Source organism: Chlorocebus sabaeus, chromosome 12, assembly GCF_047675955.1.
Source record: "Chlorocebus sabaeus isolate Y175 chromosome 12, mChlSab1.0.hap1, whole genome shotgun sequence".
Classification (NCBI taxonomy): Eukaryota; Metazoa; Chordata; class Mammalia; order Primates; family Cercopithecidae; genus Chlorocebus; species Chlorocebus sabaeus.
The window spans coordinates 102,520,074-102,541,736 of NC_132915.1; the positions used below are offsets into that span (position 1 = coordinate 102,520,074).

The window sequence follows — 21,663 nt, forward strand, 5'->3', positions numbered from 1 at the left end:
CAGGGAAACCTGTGGCTTCAGTAGCCCCAGAGGCCTTGTGCTAGAGAGCAAAATACTTGATGTCACCTTTTCAAAATGCTTCCAAGAGCACTGGAACCTCAGGGGGCCGCAGGACAGAAGCTCCTCTCCTGGGCTAAGATGTTTCAGTATTGTCTGGTGTAAGATCCACCAGACATGGCCACCATAGTGCCAGACTTGGTGATGGCTATTCCTCGCCTCTTCCTCTGCAACTCCGGGGCAGACCTGACTATGGATCCTCCTGATTTTGTGAGCTTCCCACAGCACTAAGGTAGCTGCATTTTCTTATCCTCTGTGGTTCTGGTGGGGAAATCAATAGGCAGACAGGCAGTGCCCATGTGGGAAGCAGGATGACCTTCCTCCTTTAAAGTTGGTATTGGATCCTTTTGTTAATATGTCTGCACTTTTTCTTAGTATGGACTTCTAGGATGCAGGCACGCTGCAGGTGGCCCCAAACCCAAACCCCAGACATAAAACCCCCGCTCTCCTCAGGCTCCTGCAAAGCCCTCCAGTGTGGGCAATGGTAGTAGCCACAGTATTGTCTCTGTCTTGTGTGATTTTCTGAAAACCCTAGCAGGATATGTCTAGAACAGGGAAAGAATTTGGGTCTCTGGCTGGGTGCAGTTGCTCATGCCTGTAATCCCAGCACTGTGGGAGGCTGAGGTGGACGGATCACGAGGTCAGGAGATTTAGACCATTCTGGCTAACATGGTGAAACCCCGTCTCTAGTAAAAATACAAAAATGATAATAATAATAATAAATAAGTCGGGTGTGGTGGCAGGCACCTGTAGCCCCAGCTACTCGGGAGGCTGGGGCAGGAGAATGGTGTGAACCCAGGAGGCGGAGCTTGCAGTGAGCCGAGATAGCGCCACTGCGCTCCAGCCTGCGTGACAGAACGAGACTCCACCTCAAAAAAAAAAAAAAAAAAATTCAGGTCTCTGCTCTTCCCTTCCCTCTGTGCCAATCCGGATTGTTGTGGTTTGTAACTATCAGTGACCAAGGTTTGCTCAGGGTTTGCTGCACACCAGGCACTAAGCCAAGGCCTTCCTAGGCATGGGCGCCTAGCTTTCTCCTAGAAAGCAGTAGGGTGTGGTTGAGTGGCTCCGGAGTCACACCACTGGGTTCGAGTCCTGGTCCTGGCACTTACTAGCCATGTAGCCATGGGCACGTTACTTTACCTCAGTTTCTTCACCTATAAAATGGGGATAAATGATAATGCCTGTGCTATAGGGTGGTCCTGAGGATTCTACAAGTTGAGTCTGACATAGAGTAAGTGCAATATAAGTGTTAGCTGTTGCTCTCTGGCCATTGTTGCCACCTGGGCACTATTATCCCATTTCAGATAAGAAACCTCAGATAAGAAAACTGAGGTTTAGAAAGGCTAAGTGTTCTGCCAGAGCCATTGGCTAGTAGGTAGAAGAGCTGGGATTTGAAGCCAGCTCATGAGCACTACCCTACTCTGCCTCCATTTGGAAAAATGCATGTGGGGAGCATTTGGCCGGCTTTGGAAGTGGCATTCTCAACTTTCCCCAGAGACTGGGGTGAAAGAAGATCCTTTTCCAAGTAACTTAACTGGCCTCTGGGAGCTCTCATAATCCTACAGCAGAGGCAAGAGCTGACCCATGACACACACATCACAGAAGGAGAAGGGAAGGATCAGTGAAGAATTTGTTTGGAAATGTTATCTAATACTTAGAGCTTTCAGGCGACTTGGTATGTGGAGCCCCTGCTGTCCCCTTGCCGGTGTACCAGGGAAGCCGCATCCTCCCTATATCTTGGCCACATCCATTCAGTTGGAGACCTGGGATACCATCCAGTGCAGCAGCCCCTGGGTGATGCGTCCCTTCCCGTGCTGGGTGCCTCTGCTCTCCTCGCCAGCTGGAGGGTGTGAGCAGAGGCAGCCCAGCTCCTGTAACTCTGAGCAGGGGCTCCCAGCGCCTCAGCACAGCGCTTGCCTTTGCCTCACATTGTCCCGACCTGGGGGCATAGGAATCCAAAGCCTCAAAGTGACTACCCAAGTCCTTGGGCCACCCCTGCCTTCTGCAGCTCTTCAGTCCGCTGCCCTGTAAGCACACACCTACACACACGCACACTCCCAGCTGCCCTGCCATGCCGGGAGCTGCCGGCCGGCACCCCAAAGGCTCTTTGTCCAAAGGAGGAGAGTGAGGCTTACTCATGAAGTCCTCAAGATGCCAGCCCATGATCACGTGCCCCCAAACACCACTCAGTGTCCACAGGTTCTGCCCCGGACATGCCTTGTTTGGCTCCAAGTGATAGCAGGGAGTGACCCTCTGAGATCCAGCTGCACACACCCCCAGCTGGAGGGTCAGGGTTCTGGAAGCCCTAGCCACGGGGCCAGCGGCTGCCTCTCGCCCCTGCCTCTCATGGCCGCAGAGCTGGCCCCTTACCTCTTCCCTCCTGCTTGGCTCCTGGGCGGCTCCTCACATGCTTCACCCTGGCCGTCAGCGGGGCAGCCTGTCCATGGCCTCTGGAGGGGTTCCTGAGTTGCAGGCCAGTGGCTGCCAAGCAGCCCTGCCTCACTGGGCTCCACTGGCTCTGCCTCCACAGAGGGCTCCGGCAGAGGCTGGGGCCAGGACTGGCCAGGGGTCCTGCGGGGCTGCTCACAACCTGCTTTCCCTCACAGTGGCGTCAGCCGCTGCCTCAGTGCCACGCTTGGCAGGTCCGGGGCTTGGGGTCTATCCTCAGGCCGTCCGCAGCAGCCTCATTTGAACTCCCAACTCCTTTGTGGAGCCTTTACATGCCGCCAGAGGAAACTGTGAGCACAGCCTGACCCTGGTTGGCTGCAGGCGCTTCTCTCCACCCACCAGTGCAAGAGGATCCCCCAGGCCCCAGAAAGGCTCCGGGCCTCCCCTCAGCCCCAGACAGAGGCGGGCCGCCCGGTGATGTCACACGAGCTCCAGCCCCAGCTGGCCTGGCCCCTCCCGCCCAGCCCGCTTTGGCGGCCTCGACAGGCCCCCTCCTTCCTTGGCACGGGCAGCCTGGCCAACTCTGCTCCCTGGCCCGCCCTCTCCCGAAAGCTCAGGCAGCTCCCGCGTGCTGCGAGGCGGAGCGCTTTCCCTTTGACTCAGGGAATGGGTTTAGATCCGCTCCAGCTGTGCGTGCAGCCGCGTGCGAGCAGCAGGCAGCGGGTCCTCCCCCTGGATGCTTCGTTGGGCACTGCCCCATTGAGCCCCAGGCTGGCGGGCGGGGCAGCTCAGCCCAGAGCGCCTCTCCCCATCAACTGCCCTTCGTGGAGGCCTCATTCTCATCTCTAAACCCTGGAGAAGGGAGTCCAAGGCTGTCCACACAGAAGCTGTGGCATCGGAGCTGCTGAAAGTTAGCAGGAGGCAGTGACTTAGGATGGTGGAAATACCACAGGCTGAGGGTGGAGGCAGCACTGGAGGAAAGCTGTCACTTCACACCTGAGTGGCTTTGATTAATTCACTTCACCTCTCTGGGCATCCCTTCCATGCATCAGTAAATGAGCTAATTAATACTAGTAATCTACCTGCAACTGCTGCAGCGAGGACTCTGTGAGGTCACGTGGATCAGAGCTTGGCACAGTGTCAAGGACACCTCCTTGAACTGAATTTAGGACTCTGGAGATGAGTGGATCAGGGGTCTCCTGCTCCCAAACCTCTGCTTTGTGATCCTCTTTAGCCTGTGTTTTCATCAAAATGTGACCTCCTGTTGGGCTGTTCTAGGAACAAACACTGGAACTCCAGCAGAGTCCTCAGCATGGAACCAGCCACATAGGTGGAGCTCTGTGAATGTTGACAGAATCAGAGTAAGAAAGGAGAGGATGGCACTGGACCCCACAACGCAAGCATCCTCCAGACGCGTCGGCACTGGCAGCCTGGGAGAAGGCACAGTCAGGGCGGGAGGACAGGCCTGCTGCCGGGCACCCTGCGGGGATACAGAGAGTAGGTGGATGGCAGGCACCAGGAAGGGAGCCCCAGGGTACAAGTTTGCCCCACTGCTTGTACAAGAACATGTGAAATATTGGTGGTATCTTTGCTTTTTTAAAAAGGTTTTCGTGATAATGGTGGTGATGACGTTTGGGAACAAACTGGGAGAAAAACTTTAATGGGACTTTCCCTGCTCCTAGGCATCCTCCCCACCACCAGGCACCCCTCCCAACCCTGTGGCAGATTCTTCTTTCAGAGATGGCCCAAGCAATCTCTCCCAGTCCCCAAGGAGACCCTGACACTTCACCCATGGAGCAGTGAGGTCCCTGCCCCTCGCCTTGAACCCGAGAGGGTTTGTGACTTGCTTGTGACCAGAGGAATGTGGTGGAAGTGGCACCACCTGACTTCTGAGGCTGGGAAAGGAAAGGCAGTGCGGTCTCTGCCCTGTTCACCAGGGCACTGTCTTTTGAAGCCCCAAGCCAAGCTGGAGCCTAAGAAGTCCAGCAGCCATGGTGTAGAGGCCACACACAGTGTAGGTCCCAGCTGACAGGAGCATCCACCGCAGACACGTGAGCAAGGAAAGATGCCTGTAGATGATCCCAGCCCCTAGTCAGAGTCACCCCAGGTGCTGCATCACTGTCAGCTGTAGAGTCTTCCTTTTGAGGCCCCACACACTGGGGAGCAGAGACAGCCATTCCACTGTTTCATCTCCAGATTCCTGCCCCACAGGCCCCATGGGTATAATAAGATGGTGGTTTTTGGCTGCTCACTTTCGGTGGTGGTTTGTTACCCAGCATTAGTAACTGGGACAGACTCAGGCAAGAGCAGTTGGAGGGAGCCCTTTAGAGGAGCTGAGAGAAGTACATTGTGGCTGAGGAGAGGAGAGAAGATGGGGTCTTGTTAGAGAGGTGGTACTTTATTCCAAAGACAGTAAGGAGCCACTGAAAGGTTTTGAGCAAGACAGTGTTGAGACTGTTAGTTTTATTTTTTAAAGGCTACATTAGTTACTGAGTGGAGAGTAGATTAATGTGAGCTACAGACAAAGGTCCTAGGACTTTCACACCCTCTGGGAACAAGTCCAGCACAAGCCCCTTGGTTACTAAAAGAAAGTTGTTTTCATAATTCGAAGTTCTTAGGATCCCCTCAGTGGAGGAGGAGCACCAGGGTGTCTTTGCACACCTCCCGCCCCACTGGTGGCATCGGGCAGTCAAAATTAGTGGCACTGGGCACTGGGGAGCTCGGGAGTCGGATTCTAGTTCTACCATTTGGTTGCTCTGACCCTCACTTTCCTCATCTGTAAAATGGGGGTAATATGAGGATCTCTCTCACAGGGCTGTGGGCTGTTGTGAAAACGAAGTAAGAAGTGATATGTTAAGTGTAACGCACACTGCTTAGTACAAGGCTCCACAGAAAGCTCTTGTAGTTTCTGTTACTTCCTTCACTGGTCTGTGAGTACCCTGAGGCAGGGGCGTGTGCAGGCCATGTAGAGCCCTCCTTTCGTGTAGCCCAGTGCAGAGGAGTGAATAAACGAACTGCTGGCTGGAGGAGGATGAAGAACCATGGCTCAAAGTCTAAGGGACCTGGGCTCAAATCCCAACTCTCTCACTAATCTTGGGCAACTTTCTTATTATCTCTGAAACTTTGTTTCCTCACTTGTAAAAAGGGGATACTACTACTCCCGGGGTTACTGTGAGGATTGAGTAAGATGATGGGGCTGAAGCATTCGGCCCTGCGCCTGCCTACAGCATTTAGTGGTTGCTCAGGAAATTGCTGCTGTTGCTTCTGCTCCTGCCCTCAGATTTCTCCCCACTCCCACCCTGATCCTCTCCAGCACACTTCTCACTTGGTGACTCCTGGATCTCAGTGTCCCTGTGACCTCCTTGAGGAGCACCGTTCCCACGTTTCCACTTGCCTGTCAGACAGAAGCATCCTGTGACTAAAGCATTTGAGGAGAAGTAAATCTTCCTTTCCTTTTCATAGTTTTTATCAGGATGAAAAATGCATGACATTTACATGGTGGTAGAATACAAAGTTTCTTCATGTAAGTGACACCAGTTCGTAAGAATGATTTCATGGGCCGGGCGCGGTGGCTCAAGCCTGTAATCCCAGCACTTTGGGAGGCCGAGACGGGCGGATCACGAGGTCAGGAGATCGAGACCATCCTGGCTAACCCGGTGAAACCCCGTCTCTACTAAAAAAATACAAAAAACTAGCCGGGCGAGGTGGCGGGCGCCTGTAGTCCCAGCTACTCGGGAGGCTGAGGCAGGAGAATGGCGTGAACCCGGGAGGCGGAGCTTGCAGCGAGCAGAGATCCGGCTACTGCACTCCAGCTTGGGCGACAGAGCGAGACTCCGTCTCAAAAAAAAAAAAAAAAAAAAAAAAAAAAAAAAAAAAAAAAAAAGAATGATTTCATGTCTTACCACCTTCCTGACAGTTACAGTTTTTTTTCTGTTGGAAACAGTAGGATGGTCTACCAGGGGACTGTGTATATATGAGGAGCGGTGGGTCAGGGGATGTAGGTATACTGTGTTCTAGAGGGGTGTACTTGGGAGGGGGCAGTTTTGCTGTATCTTGCATTGTCAGAGTGCCACCGGTATTTGAAGCTTCACACATCCCAAACTGACTCTTTCCCGTACCCCACCCCACCCCACCCCCAACTCCCTGCTACCTTCAGTACTTTTAAAATGTCTTTCCATTGTCTTCTGACCAACATTGTTTCTGATGAGAAGTCAACTGCCTTCCTTATTGTTGTTCCTGTATCCATAATGGATCTTTTATTTTCTGGTTTCTTTTAAGATTTTGTCGTTATCTTTGATTTTTTAGCAGTTTGACCATGATGTGACTAAGTGTGGTTTTCTTTGCATTTATTCCGTGTGGGTTCACTGAGCTTCTTGGACCTGTATGCTTTTTACTAAATATGGGGATGTAGGGAGAATTTTTAGCCATTATTTCTTTGAATATTTTTTATGCTCAATTATCTCTCCCCTCTCCTTCTGAAAATCCAGTTACACAGTTGTTCTTCCACAGGTCACTGAAGCTTCATTTGTTTATTTATCTTTTCTCGTCTCATGCTTCAGTTTGGATCACTTCTCCTTCTTGTCTTCACATTTGCTACATTTGCTAACCTTTTTTCTACAGCATCTAATCTGCTTTTAATTTCTTTTTTTTTTTTTTTTTTTTTTTTTTTTTTTTTTTTTTGAGATGGAGTCTCGCTCTGTCGCCCGGGCGGGAGTGCAGTGGCCGGATCTCGGCTCACTGCAAGCTCCGCCTCCCGGGTTCACGCCATTCTCCTGCCTCAGCCTCCCGTGTAGCTGGGACTACAGGCGCCCGCCACTTCGCCCGGCTATTTTTTTTGTATTTTTTAGTAGAGACGGGGTTTCACCGTGTTAGCCAGGATGGTCTTGATCTCCTGACCTCGTGATCCGCCCGTCTCGGCCTCCCAAAGTGCTGGGATTACAGGCTTGAGCCACCGCGCCCGGCCTGTTAATTTCATCTAAAGTATTTTATGTCAGATACTATAATGTTTGGTTCTAGAATTTTCACTTAGTTTATTTTTATAGTTCCCATTTCTCTTCTGGGATTCCATATCCACTGATTCATTCTGTCTTTCATGTTCTGAAAATCCTATGCATATTTATAACAGCCATTTAAAAATCCTTGCCTACTAATTCCAACATCTGGCTCATTAGTGAGTCTGATTTTACTGCCTTTTTTTTTTTTTTTCTTGATTATGGGTCATATTGTCCTGCTTCTTCACATGTCTATAATTTTTTATTTTATACTGGACATTGTGGATGATACATTAAAGACACTCTGTATTTTCTTGTCTTCCTCTAAAGAATGTTGTATTGTGTTCTAGCAGGCAGTTACATTACCTGATCTTGTGGGGGCGTGGTTTTTATACTTTGTTTATATAGGTTTATTTTGGTTCTGCCAGTAGTCCTAGGGCATAACTCTTAGTCCTAGGCTTACTTGTAAAGCATGACCTTTCTGGGATTAAGTCAAATGCCTTAAGTATTTGCTAAGCTGCTTTGACTTGGCAGGACTTGAACCCCAAACTCCAGCCTCCAGGCAGTTGCAGAGACCTCTTCCTCTCTGCTCCTGCTTTCTGTCATGCTCGTTGGAGTCTCTCTCTGTGTATACGGTTTAGGAGTTAGCTAAGGATTTGAGGGGGATTGGTGTAGCAATTTTGGGGCTTCCTCTTCTGTAGTTCTGTCTTTTCTGGCATTTCCCCACTCAGTTTCCACCCTAAAAGTCCAACCTCTTTCCCATCTTCCCAGACAGTAAGACTACTGCTTTCTGTTTCAGATTCTTTCTTCCATGTGTCACCATGAACTGGGAAACGCTCTAGTGTGCTTTCCTTCTCCAGTGATTTCAGGCACGTCTTTTTTTATTTTTTTATTTTTTTTGATCCAGAGTTTGTAATTGTTATTGACCAGAGTAGTTGTTCAAAACAATCTACTCCTCCATTTCAGGAACTGGAACCCCATATCCCAGCTGAATTTGTTTTCTCACCAAAACCTTCTGTACCCCTGCTGCTGTTGGTGCTCTGCCATAAGCCTTGTTGGTTGGTCATCCTTCATCCAGCTGTCTGTCCTCCCTGCTTCTGATCATAGTCTGCTGGGAAACGTCAACCCCAGGATCCCAGGCTGGTACATCTCAGTGTACCACCTGAGCACTAGAAGATGAAAGAGGTGTACTGTCCTCACAAGCCTTGTTGGAGCACCAGTGTAGCTACTTGTGATGTGCTAGATGTTGAGCTTAACATTTTATTGGTATCACTTCATTTTAAAACCCTATGAGTGAAATATTACTATTCTGTTTTACTAACAAAAAGATTGAGACTTAGCAAAGTGAGGTTCCGTGTACCAGGCCACACAGCTAGGAAATAATGGGACTGGGATTAAAATCTGCATCAAAGCTAGGAGGAACACAATTGTCCTGAAAAAAAATTGCGCTTGTTTTTGTTTTTATTATTATTATTATACTTGAAGTTCTGGGGTATATGTGCACAACGTGCAGGTTTGTTACAGAGGTATACATGTGCTGTGTTGGTTTACTGCACCCATCAACTCGTCATTTACGTTAGGTATTTCTCCTAATGCTCTCCCTCCCCCAGCCCTCCACCCTCCGACAGGCCCCGGTGTGTAATGTTCCCCTCCCTATGTCCATGTGTTCTCATTGTTCAACTCCCACTTATGAGTGAGAACATGTAGTGTTTGGTTTTCTCTTCTTGTGTTACTTTGCCGAGAATGATGGTTTTCAGTTTCATCCATGTCCCTGCAAAGGACATGAACTCATCCTTTTTTATGGCTGCATAGTGTATATGTGCCACATTTTCTTTATCCAGTCTATCATTGATGGACATTTGGGTTGGTTCCAAGACTTTGCTATCGTGAACAGTGCTAAAAGTTGCTCTTGTTTAATACCAGCATGCTGCTTCTTGTTTTAAGGTCTCTGACCAATCAAGATGCTTCTTACCATCAGTGGTGTGTCATGGTCTAATTGGCGGTACTTATTCTTTCTTACTAGAATGTGATGCATTACAGTTGATGACTTGTCAGATTCAAGGAAGTGTGGCCGTTTTAGTCATCAAGGCCCCAGTGAGGTTGGCCTATGGCTGAGGAGCCAAAACGCAGAGCCCCTCCTCTCCTGGTCAGCTGGCCTTGGAAAGGTCTAGGGGAGTGTCCAAGCATCAAGAAGCCTGTGGAACTGCCAGAAGCCTCCATCGGTCCAGATTTAATAAAACAGCTGCCACTAGACTGAGTGTGAGCCAGCTGGTCCCCTCCTCTCTTGAAGGCGCGTGGTCAGGTCCTGTGACTCTCCGCACCATGCCGGGCGGGGGAACCACATGTTCCCTGGCTCTGGTGAGGAGAGGTTAGGAGACTTGGACTTGTGGGATGATTCTAAGGTGGTGCTACTGTCCAGTGTCACAAAGGATATCCAGGCACCACAGAAAGCCCTTTGAGGACACTGTGACTGTTAAATGCTGACCATTAACAAGTATATCCAAAAGTAACAAGATGCATGCTTGGGTACAAAGCAGCTTTGAGAGCCTGTTGTTAGCTCACGTGTGACTTCTGAACTCACTTGCCAGGGGACCGTGAGGACAGCACCTCTTCTCAAGTGTGGATGTCACCTAACAGCCAACACATATTCGTATTAAGCTCCATTTGAGCACCAGAGTTGGGCTGTAGGTCAATTTGCCCAAAGACAATTTGCTGAGAGTTTTAGCTGACTGGTTTTCATTTTGTCTCGTAACAGTATTTTAAGGCGTGTCCAGCTCTCTCATACCATAGCTGGTGCATGGCCCCATCCCCAAGAGAGGAGACTGAGGACTGGCAAGAGTAGAGATTTACTTTTCATTTGCTGGTTTTCTTTGTTTCTTCATAGCGAAAAATTCATAGAAACTTTCCAAAGCTGTTTAATTCCCATCCAATATAAAGTTTTTAAAAATATTGTCACTTCTGGAACATTGTCTGTACCAGACAGGACCTATATCCCAAACAGGAGACAAGGTACTGAGGGCAGCTTTATAGTCAGTGGGGGAGGATTCCAACCCCCTTACACAGATACCTGCTAAAATTCCCATTCCAAAGAGCAGCTAAGCTGTTGCTGACCTTGTTTATCTTTCCTGAGACCCAAGGAGGCAGCCGATTAGATAAACGAGGGCTTCTGGCAAGAGCCTGATAGAGTGAGCTTCCCAGGAATGAGAGCAGGGTGTGGTCGCCCCCGACAGAGGTGCTGGTACTGGACAACAGGGGCTGCTGGCAAGGAGCTTTCTGACTAGTAGGTCTGATATTGGGGTTTTCAGGGGCACCCACACAGGCCCTGCAGGGAGTAAAGGCAGCCAGTGCAGGAGGCTTGCTTCAGCCCTGCCAGCCTCCAGACTACCCCACCGCCCTCCCTCTTCCCTCTCTGGGCTGGGCCGGATAATCCTGGCTCTGAGGCCTGGAACCCTGGAGGGCAGGGACCTGTTTTTCCTCTCTACTCAGTATTCTTCATCTGCTCCCGGGATCCACTCTTTGGTACCCTGCCCTGTGCCCAGATGCTGGCTGGGCTGTGGGGATTGCCTCTGTGGGCTCTCTTACCTTCTGGATTTGGGTTAGGGCTGGCCTGTGGCAGGTGCCCACAGGAAGTGAGAAGGTAGAGAGCAAGTGAGGACACGTGTGTCATCAGCTCCCTCCCTGTTGGACCATAGGTGACTTGGTCGAGTGATAGGCATCAGCTAGGCTTGGGTTTGAATTCCACCTCTACCACTTATTAGCCCTGTAACTTCTGAAATTTACCTATCCTCCCTGAGTCTCAGTTTCCTCATTTAAGAACTGGAAATAGTAATATCACCTTCCCAAGATGGCTGGGAGTAAAGAGTGAGTCAGTGTGAGTACAGATGTCCTAGTGCTCAGTAAATGCTGGCTTTCTTCCTTTAGTAATTTGGAGCCATGTTATCTTGGGTTTCTAATATACTTGGGTCCTCTGAAGGTCATACAGTTGGGTCCGGACATCTTTCCTTTAAGTTGTCCCTTTTTGGTTTGCACATCTGTCACTGTCCCCAGAACCACTGCCATAGAGCCTCACTACCAATAGTCCTTTAGCCAAAGAAGTATTTCTCTGCCTTTTCCTTTGCCTGCAACTGGTATATGAAGTCTGCTTAACCAAAGAAAAGAGTCCTTTTGACACAGTGGAAAGCAAGCTTATGGAAAGACAGTGCATGTGTTGACATCCAAAAATAATTCATAATATTCACTGAGCACTTATTGATCCTCGCAACAACCCTGTGAGCTACGGTAGGTTCTTTTATTATTCCCCAGCTTTCAGATGAAGAAATTGAGGCTCAAGTTAATGGACTTGTCCAGGGTCACACAATGGGTCAGTATTGACCTTTGGCCAGTCTGGCACCCAGAAGCCTGCCCTTTCAACCTCTGAGTTATCTGCCTATGTGATGGAGAAGGCTCAGCTCTCCAGGCCCTGGGGACCAAGTCATGTTAGACAATTGAATTGACTAGAAAGCTACAGGGTTATCTCTTTAAACATACAGTGTTTTAAAATTTATATTCATTCTTGTTATGTTTCTGCACAGACCCACACATGCATATGTGCACTCGCCTCCATAAACTTGGCTAATTACACTATTGGCAGCTCCTTGGTGACTCAGTCGTCTTGAATAGACTAGCTTGACTGTGGGCTGTGGGGGTGGAGGGCACTGTTGACAGGAGCCCTGTAAGCCCCAGGCAGCCGTGTTTGTTGTGACTTTCCTAGCAGCCTCTCATTTCTCTCCTGATTTGTTGCTTCTCACCCAGCTGAGATTCCAGAAATCTGACAAGAGTTATTTGTAAATAAAAATAACTGGTCACTAAACTAGTCTAAAGGGCTCTCCTGTGAGTAAAGTAACTGAGACTCACTGCTTGGACTTGATCACATCAATTTTGGGTACTCACAGGCCTTTGGGGCTTGCAAGACCTCTGTTCTTATGTAATAGCCAACAGCTGCCATCTGTGACACACTCACCACATGCCTGGCACCGAGGAGGCCTCCTGCATGGATTACTTCATTGAGTCCTCAAAATCGGAGCCTCTCAGGAGAAGTTCTCTTCATCCGCCTTCCATTTTAACTGATGCAGTAGCTCAGGCTCAGAGTGGTGAGGGAGTCTACGTCTACCCAGCCAGTAAACAGCAAAGTCAGGATTTAGATATGGGCTGTTTGACCCAGAGTCCACACTCTTAACAGACTTCAGTCTCTACAGCTTCCCAGCAATGCGAGGTTGGGCAACTTAGGGAGGTTCCCGACCCTTATGTCTTCATCTGTAGGATCATCCTGTTTATGTCCAGAGCTATTGTGAAGGTTCATGGAGGTGTGTGCTTGAGATACACATAGCAGGCACCCAGTCAGTGGCGGGTCCTTGTGCTCACAACTTCAGCCCATCCTAGGTCAGTGATTCTCAAGCTTTTGCGCTTCAAGATCAACTGAGGGCTTGTTAAAGGTTTGCTGGGCCCCACTCCCCGAGTTTCTGATTCAGTAAATCTGGGGTGGGGCCCGGGAATTTGCATTTCTAACAAGTTCACATGAGGTCCTTGCTGTGGGAACCACTCCTGGAGATAGAGGAGTTTGCCATGAAGGAGAGTCAGGATTGGGCTGGCAGTGACCATAACCTGCATCTGAGAGCTGTTTCTGAGTGCAGATGCTGGTTACGTATCATGCAGGGAAAATGTGGTTTGGTTTTTTTCAGGCATTTCCTGGGAGCTCGCTGTCTTGCCCTTTCCCTCTTCTGTCATTGACCCTGGGAAAGTATAGCGTTTAAGCCACATTGTGATGTCTGAGTGTGAAACAAATCCTTCGACTGATTTCATTAACATGTCCCTGATTTCCAATTGCTTTCCTGATACAGAAAAGGAAATAAAAGGTACATTGGAAAAAGGTAATAAATCATCTTGCAGAAATTACTTCTGTGAATCACCTACCACCATAACAACAAAACACCGGAAGCACGGCTCAGACTAGGTACACTTCTGCTTCGCCCTGGAATTTTAGGTTTATTGACACGGTGGTGTGATTAGTGTTCTTCCCTCCCTAGCATGCTGTAAGGGCGGAGCGGCCACCTCATTGCCTTTGGGTCTCCAGTGCCCAGCACAGTGCTTGACACACACCAGCGGGTGCTCAGTCAGCACTGCTGTCACAGATGAGTGCAGGGTGCAGTGCTGAGTACTAGAGTCAGAGGGACCTGGGTTTGAACCCTGGGCCTGCCTTTCCCAGCTGAATGGCCCTGAGCAAGTAACTTAACATGGGCCTCATTTCTCCTTTTCTAAATTGGGGATTATAAAAATAATACCCATATTTCATAAGGTTGCCATGAGAATTAAATGACGTAAAATATCCAAAGCGCCTGTCATATAGTAAGTACTTAATTTTTTCTTCATTATCATCATCCTCCTCCTCATCCTCACCCTTCCAGGAAGGCCAGTATACTGGAATAGACTGTGGGCTCTGGAACCAGACTTTTAGGTCCAAATCCCAGCCCCACTGCATGCTAGCTGTGTGCCCTTATTCATGTCACTTCTCTGTGCTTCAATTGTCCTCATCTGCAAAGCACGGATGAAAAAGCACCAACTTCATAGAGTTCTCGTGACCATTGAGGACGTGTACATGTCAGGTGCTTAAGTGCGTGGCTGGCACATGGTAAGCATTAACTCTCTCCCCTCCTACCTCCACAGAGGGGCAGGGAAGGAGCCTGTGGAGAGAGCGGCGTGGCCCCATGAGGAGGGCATGGGAGGAGAAGGCACTATGCACCTCGGGGAGGCTGCCCTGCCCGGTGTCCCCGACCCTCAACCCCAGCCCCCAAGGGGAGAGAAGGGCAGCCTAGCAGAGAGGAAAAGTGGAGAAAGAAAGATCCTCAGGCTTCTGACACTGGAAACCCCCTCTTCCTGGCAGCCCTTGGAAGCGCAGCTCGGTCTTCACTGAGTTGACAGACTCAGCTGGTTTTGTTTACTCAGCGAGCTTAAGAGCATGCCGAGGTGACATCCCCCTCTGCAGAGCCACCTTCATCTGCAGATATCACCCCCTTTCTGCTACCTGCCAGCCAGGGCTGTGGGTGGGGTGGACCCAGTAGGAACAAGCCCCACCCTGCCACCCACTCACCCAGCGGCTTGCCCTTGCCTTTCTTCCTCTGCCAGGCTCGCTCTGGGCAGCCCCAGGTTTGGCCCTCCTTCCTGCATTGTCAGAGAAGCTTCCGACACCTCAAAATTCACCCTGGGGGTACCTTCACCATTTTCTTTAACGTGGAACCAAAACTATCCTGGTTTCTATGTGTGCAGAAACGTTTGGTAAACAGAATGCTTAAGCCGTGACTTGCTGGAAGGGGCAAATCCCAGCTGACACCCCAGACGCTCAGCCTATTTTGGGCCTGGTCTCTGTGGTCAGAGTGTTCATCTTTGGGCCCCCCAGCACCCACTGTGGGTATCAGATGCTCCTTTCCTGACTGAGTGTTGGCCCGGCCTGGTCCCCTGCCCCTGCCTCCCAGGCTGCTCCGGGGAATGCCCAGTATCCACTTAGTAAATGCTCTTGTCCTCACTCCCCCCCGTGAATGCTGTGATTCAGCACACACAGAGAGGAGCTTCACGTAAGAAAGAAAATATTCACAGCCGCCATCCAGCTCCGGCAGGCGCCGGGAGACAGCTGCCGGCTCCTGCCTGGCCAGGATGGGATGGCTGCCCACCCTCCACACACAGGGGGGTCTCTCCTCCTTTCTTTTTTTAAAGACCCACAGTCTCTTTTGGTTGCTAGACTAAATGCAATTTAAATTTGTATTCCGAACACCTCTGATAAGCAGCAGATAAATAGAATCCTGGAATTCAGAGGACATTACCCATTCAACAAAATACATGTTACAGGCCTGCTGTGTGCCTGGCACTGTGCTAGGCTCCTCTCCAGACCTGGGAGCAGCCTGGAGGATACTGAGCCAGTGGACTGGATCCTTTCCCCACCTAAGACCCCTGTCATTACGTCCTCTTAGCTCTGGGTTTTGAAAATGTCTATCAATAATAATAGCAGCCATGCCTACTGTGAAGTTGAGTATGATGTGAAACTCTTTGTTAATTTGTTTCTTCCTGTCCATCACTCCTCACCATGGATGTGATGATTCTAATCTCCACTAGATACATGAGGAAACCGAGCCCTAGAAAAGAGAAAAATCTTGCCAGGGTTATAGAGCAAGGTCTTGTTCCCTAAACTGACCTTTTTTTTTTTTTTTTTTACTGTTGCAATGTATACAGTCTCTGTGAAACATGCTGCTTATATTAAATAAAAATAAATGTCTTACCCCTTTATTTTTAAAAACTCATAGCTCACTGTTGAGAGCTTCTAAATGACTGAGAGTAATCATATAATGTCTGTTAGAATAAAACCAAAGTAATGGCTCCCTGCCCAGCCCCCATGCTCAATTCCTTCTCCACCCCATCTCCGGCCCAGTGAGTCCAAGATGGGCACTGTGGGGAAGAGAGAGGGTCCTAGACTTGCAGCAAGTGTAGTGCTGAGATGAGACAGGTGAGCCTGCTGCCTGGGACACTTGAATGTGATGAGCTATAGACCTTTGGCCCACCAAGGAGCATGGAAGAAGAGGGGCCGTGTCCTTTCAGTCCTCTCTGCCTGTCTGGGGAGGGAGATTGTCACATAGCCCCTGGAGTTTGGGTCACATTGAACATAGACACTGGTGCCTGTTTCTAGTATAGAGATTTCTGAAAGCAGAAACCCATGGGGTCATGAGGACTTGGAAGGACCTGAGTATCTGGGAAGAAGTGGGTTCCACCCTCTCATTCCAGTCTCTGGGGCCCTTGCAAGGTGGGCCCACATGGAGCCAAGAAGTTACTGTGGCCCCATGTGAAGGGGCACAGAGGCTGGAGAGGGGCTGGAGCTGTGGCTAGCCAGGTGGCCGCTGCACCAAGCAAGGGACACCCAGCCCCTGGCCCCTGTGGCAAGGAAAGACTGGAGTGCCCTTTGGCACAATGGAGGGGCCAGGACAAAGTCAAAGACAACCTTAGGAGACCCAGATCACCACCTCTGTGGGGACCAGCTTGACAAGAGCCACCTACCTCTGAGGGAACCAGACCAGGGGCCCTCCCCACCACTGACGGACAACCCCTGTGGGAGCAGATCTTGCTTGAGAGGGTGGGCCCCGGCCAGGGTCTGCTAGAGTCTGTGAAGCGGGTAGGGGAGGAAGTTTACAAAGACAAAGGCAAGGGGACTTGGTAAAGAGCAGAACTCTATCCTACCTCCTCCCAGCTCCCAGAGCCGTACATAACTGTGGGAAAGGGGCACGCAAGGAGAACAAAGATGAACTTTAAATTGCATTTCAGTCAAATTTTCAGATAAAGAGAACCAAGTGTTAATTCCTGAAATGAGACTATTCTAATAATGGAAAGTGACTGCAAAGTTACAGAATCTGGCCCAGATTTCATTTTGGGACTTGCTGCCCAAAATGGGAAAGGGGAGGCAGCACAGCATAGTCGGGGAGTGGGTGTTGGAGGAATGAAAACATTTTGTGTTTATACCCCTGGTGGATCCGGATTCCTCAGTAAAGTAGTAACGACCTCAGACATCCAGTGACCCCAGGTTGTGAGTCCGTGGTCTGGCCACCTAAACCTCCACAAATGCCCAAAGACCCAGGGTTGCCCAAGAAGTCTCTGCACACTCTCTGAGAGAAGTGGCAGTAAGGGGCAGAAGCACCCGCTGAGCTCCAGCTGGCTGCAGCCCAAAGGGGGACCCAAATGCATTAGACCTGCCGGCACTGCCAGCCAGGGAGGGGGAGGCCTATGGCAGCAAAGATGATTTGGTGAAGTGAGAGAGTGGGAAAGAACAAAGCGGGAGCTGAGCCAGAGTCTTGTGAGCATTGCGGAGCACCCACCCTCTTCCTGGGACCCTGCTGGGGGCTCCCAGAGGCTTCCTGCTCCACCACTCACTGCAGAAGTGGAGTTTGCATGCCAGCTCCCAGCATGGGACTATGTGCCTTGGGAGAGCTCTTCAGGCTCACTGTCAAGGTCTATGGAACAGCAATTAAAACGGTCTTCTCCTAGGGTTGTCATCAGGATACAGTGAGTACAAACACGTGTAGTCCTGAGCTCAGCCCTGGCCCCCAGAGGCATTCCGCACTTGCAAGCACTCCCCACCATCACCTCACCTTCATCATTTCCTCATCGTGATCACACAGGACCTGACGCATACCTGGTTTTCTGGGTGGGATACCTTTGTCTTAGTGATTAAGGGTCGGGGACTAGATTCAGGTCCGGCTCATTCCAAACCCAAGCTCTTTTCTGCCTCTGGCTACATGGAGTCAGTGGGCGCTAACACTGCTCTAGATTCTCATCACCACAGGCTCTCTTCTTGTCATCCTCCCGGGAGGGAGGAAGCAGGGACTCAAGACATGGGAACCAGGAGTCTCAAGTGTAGAGGCAATCTCAGTGGTGGCTGGGAACAGATGACCACAGGAATGACCCATGTCAGAGACTTTAACCTCAGCCTTGGGAAAGGTACATTTTTAACTACCCCACAATTAATAGGAATTGAGTTTGACAAAAAGCTGAAAGTATACATGGGTAACTGAGATAATGGCCTGTTTGACAAGGTTGCCTAAGGAAATGGCTGTTCTTTTTGCCCATCTACCATCTGATTATAGAGAAGGGCATGTGACCCAGCTGCCCCAACCACAGCCTCAGACTAGTGCCCCACCCGGGCCACGGTGTATCCTGTCCCTCCACCCTCCAGACTAGTGGCCCACTCTAGGCCAGCTGGAGTCCTTGCCTGGATTGTTTGGTTTTTCTGAAGCCAGGGGAGAGAGGGTCTCCCTTCTCTGATTGTAAAACTCTCAGGATGACACCACAGATGCGTGTAGCTGACCTGGGCCACATGGAGAGGCTGAGTGAATGGGGGGAAGTCACTCCCTGAGAGGGGCAGCAATGAAGAGTGGTGACAGCAAGACGTGCAGGCAGCAGGCTGCCAGCTCTACCCCCCACTCCACCCTGCCAGTGGGCTGTCCTGGGATGCGGCTGCAGCCTCTGGTCCCATGAGCCATTTTGGGGTTCTTGCTGTCCTTTTCCCTTTTGAAGCTGGTACCAGTTGAGTTTCTGTCACTGGAAACCAAAAAGATTCTGACTTATATATCTTTTTCTCCCTTCTTTCGTTTAAGAAGTATGACTGAGGTGGAGCAGAGCCTGTGCTGGGCACTGGGGAGATACATGGTGTGAGCAGAACAGGTGTGGGCCCTGACCCTGCTGGACCTGCAGCCTGATAGGGGCATGTGTTGAGCAGGCAGCATGTAGAGACTAAGGGGTTAGATGGATATGGCCATTTGACCTTGAACAAGTTGTTTAATATCTCTGAGCCCAGGTCCCTCATCTGTAAATGGGGTTCAGGGAGACAATACCCGTTGAGCTCACAGGTAGCCCTCAGAGAATGGAAACCACTAATATCGGTATGATTAGAGTCCTTCCATTACAAAGTGACTGATTATCACAAAGGAGCGGCCAAGGGCCTGTAAGAGCCTCCAATGGGAGAGCTAACCCTGTCAGAAGGCAGGAGGGCTCAGCTCTGCAGGGATGCTCTAGGCCATGGCTGAAGAATGAGGAGGCCTTCCCGGGGTAGCGAACATGTGTTCATTTCCACAGACTTATGCTCTATGTGGTGTAGCATTCCAATCTCTGGAATCAAAATGTTCTTGAATGTTAGAGCTGGAAGTTCCAAGCCCCTCATTTATCAGTGAGGAAACTAAGCCACAGAGAAAGGCAGCAGTTTGTCCGTGGCTGCATTGTCAGTAAGGAAGAGCTGGGAAGAGAGGCCAGAACCCCAGGTCCTGCTCAGCCTGGTAAGTGTTTATTGAGCACTGTGGCCATCAAGCCACCAGTGAGAATGAGGAGTGCTCCAGGGTGCCCAGAGTCTGGATGACAGAGGGTCAGTGGGCTTCACTAATCACAGTGACAGTGCAAGAGGCAGAACCCTGAATCATCCTGGGCACACACCACTCCAGGGAATAGGTGTTGGACAAGGTCACAATTGCTGCACGTATTCTATAGAAGAAACTCCTGCAAAGAAAAGGCCTTTGGTGCCAGTCATCAGCCCTGTAGAGCCACAGAATTCTGTGGAGGTCAGCCACCGAAGGACAGAGAGTCTTGGTCCACATCTCCACACACCCTGGCTAGTTGTGTGACCTCGGGTGTCCCCGAGTCTCAGTGCCCGCATCTAGGAAGTGCCTGCCTCAGAGAGCTGCATGAGGACTCCATGGAGCTCATTAATGCAGAAAAAGCCTGGTGTGACATCCATCAGGAGCTCAGCTCACAGTAGCCATTCTCACTAGTTTATTATTAATACACTAGGGTTACCGTTACTAGGGGGTAGATAGCTCTCTAATTAGCAGTAATTTTTAGTTCACGCTGAATCAGAATTCTTCACATTCCTGTTCTGCTCCTATCAGAGATGGGGATTCCTGCTTTGGGATTTACCCGATTCTTCTATCTCTCCTTGTAATTTGCTGCTCTGTAATTTGGCCCCTGCACCTCAGCTCTGTCCTTAGAAGGGATGGAAGACGATCCTTCCTGGAAGCCAGGGACAGATCTCAGGGCCAACAGTGTTGTCTGGGCTCGCCCTGCCTCAGAGGAAGCTTTGGCCAGAAGGTGGGTCACGTAGTCCTGTGCTGACACACAGCAGACCTAGTGAGGTATGAGTTGACAAGCCACCCGTGTTCCCATCTCCAGAAGCTGCTGACCTGCCATTCCCGGCTCATTCTGACTAGTAAGGCTTTAGGAAGTTGCCAGGTCTGAGGCAGACACCCCAGGTCAGGCCCCCCCATCTTCTCCTCTTCAGGAATGGGGCCTCTTGTTCAGCAGTGGCACAAACATTCATGAGCCCAACCCAGTTTGTGCCCAGTTGTGCCAGCTGAGATGCCCAAACAGGACTGGTAGTGGAAGCTTGTCAGGAGAGGATGCCCAATGACCAGTGGCATGACCCAGCACTTGGAGCATCTGCCTTGAGCTCTGTGAATAGCAGCTGGGGTGGGGGTGTCAGCATCAAGGGCAAGGGGAAGAGAAGCAGAACCTTCCTTTGCAGGGCTCTGGGCCAGTGGAGGTCCACCTCTGACAAGACAGGCCTGGGCCCTAATCCCGGTCACCACCAGTCAGGCATGTGGTGTAGGTGGTCTCCCTGTGCCTTGGCCTCCATGTAGGTAGAACAGCTGCTGAGAGGAGTCAGTGAGGTAATACAGTGTCTTCCCAGACCTCAGGCATCGGTGACCACCTTTGCCATTTCTGTTAACTCTCTTGCTCAGTTTTTCTCTTGAAGTCTATTTTATTCATAGTCTGAGTTCAGAGGTTTGATGTGCTGTAGTTTATCTAATGCATGTTAACAGTAGATACAAATCCCTATTCCTGTGCCACCCACCATCCTCTCAGTGGCGTGTGTCCACCCTTTGGGAAACGCGGAGATGACACGTGTTGATGGCTTGTCACGATGCTTGGCATCCAGGGAGTTCTCAACACTGGTCAGCTTTTGTATATTATCATTGTTGTTGTCACCCTTATCACAGCAGTGAGACTGTGGGAGGAAAGAAAAAGGGAGCTTTGGCTATCCTGTTAGGGCCAGCTATTCTTCTTTACCAAGGAGGCCAGTCCTTTTCCTTTTCCCACTTTTCCTCCTGCCTTGAGAGTTGACTTTGGGGCACCCTGGAAGGCAGTGCAACAGGTCAGTCTCTGGCTGACGGATCAGATGGACGTGCTGTGGCTGTCCATTCCCAGACCCCAGAGCCGTCCGGGCACCTCTGTAAAATGATAGCTCTGATTATTTGCAGTCAAGAAAGGCCTGGATGGGATATACCTGGGGGCCAACAGCCCCTGTCTACCTCCTTAGATCTTCATGAAAGGCCTCTGGGGGCACCCAGCACTTAAAACGGTGCCTCGGTGCCCACCTGGACTGGAATCCTTCCCACTTCCACTGAAGGATGAATCCCCTGGGGTCTTCCACAAACAGAACATTCCACCAGGACCGCATGGCAGCATGTGATTAGCTTGTACAGGTGTGTATGTTTATGTGGAGGACACACCTAAATCCTAAGAGCAGTAACTTCACAGGGATGGGATTACAGGCAGTTAGACTTCTCACTGTACCTTTCTATATTCTCTAGAATGACCATAAATGCCCTTTTAATTGAAAAAAAAAGTTTTAACCCCCCCCCAAAAAAAAAATCTAGTAGAGACATTTAAGATA

At 50.2% G+C, this 21,663-nt stretch overlaps 2 protein-coding genes across 17 annotated transcripts in view; one reads left to right on the plus strand and one right to left on the minus strand.

Moving 5' to 3' along the window:
• The window catches only part of ANGPTL2 (angiopoietin like 2), a 35,672-nt gene extending 32,767 nt beyond the window's left edge, over nucleotides 1-2,905 (minus strand). Inside the window, exon 1 of the mRNA XM_008006182.3 lies at nucleotides 2,428-2,905. The gene's annotated coding sequence lies outside the window, so the exon portion shown is untranslated. The remainder of the gene's footprint in view (nucleotides 1-2,427) is intronic.
• Nucleotides 1-21,663, plus strand: part of RALGPS1 (Ral GEF with PH domain and SH3 binding motif 1) — a 304,597-nt gene that overhangs the window by 199,887 nt on the left and 83,047 nt on the right. The window lies entirely within an intron of this gene.